Source organism: Haliaeetus leucocephalus, unplaced genomic scaffold (genome assembly GCF_000737465.1).
Source record: "Haliaeetus leucocephalus isolate CR32 unplaced genomic scaffold, Haliaeetus_leucocephalus-4.0 Scaffold668, whole genome shotgun sequence".
Lineage (NCBI taxonomy): Eukaryota > Metazoa > Chordata > Aves > Accipitriformes > Accipitridae > Haliaeetus > Haliaeetus leucocephalus.
In genome coordinates, this window is record NW_010973104.1 from 1,574,187 (window position 1) to 1,574,729 (window position 543).

The 543-nt window shown below is 75.0% G+C and overlaps 1 protein-coding gene across 1 annotated transcript in view; it reads right to left on the reverse strand.

The window, feature by feature from the left end:
- The window catches only part of SPG7 (spastic paraplegia 7 (pure and complicated autosomal recessive)), a 41,772-nt gene extending 41,532 nt beyond the window's left edge, over positions 1-240 (reverse strand). Inside the window, exon 1 of the mRNA XM_010579563.1 lies at positions 164-240. The gene's annotated coding sequence lies outside the window, so the exon portion shown is untranslated. The remainder of the gene's footprint in view (positions 1-163) is intronic.
- Positions 241-543: the final 303 nt, after the last annotated feature.

The window sequence follows — 543 nt, forward strand, 5'->3', positions numbered from 1 at the left end:
CCCCCCCACTCCCTCCGCCATCACGGAGAACCGGGGGCGGGGAGGAGGTGCTCGTTCGCGGTGTCTGGCGCAAAGACGGGGCAGCCCTCGCAGCGGGTGAGCACAACCGCTCCGTCCCTCTACCCGCCAGGCAGAGCGGCGGTTCAACGCGCCCCGCACGTACCTCCGGGGGCCGAGGGGACCGGGACCGCTCCGCCCCGGTGCTCGGTGCTACAAGCGCAGGCCCCGCCCCGGAAACGCCACCGGGTTCACGGCCTCCGGAGAACCCGCCAATAAACCGCCGCGCCGCCGGGATACGCCGGCCAATGGCAACCGCCTCCCCTCTCGGCCACGCCTCCCCGCTCCCGTCAGCCCTCGCGCGCGGCGAGGGAGGGGAAAACGCGTCCCCGCAGCCCCCCCCCCCCCTTCCCCCCCGCCTCTCCCCTGACCGGCGGCGGCGCGCTGACGTCACGGCGGCGCGTACCCCTCGCTCCAACCAATGGGGCGAGCCGACGCGGCGGGCCAATGAACGGCAACGTCTCAGCGGTGGCCGATCGATCGGGC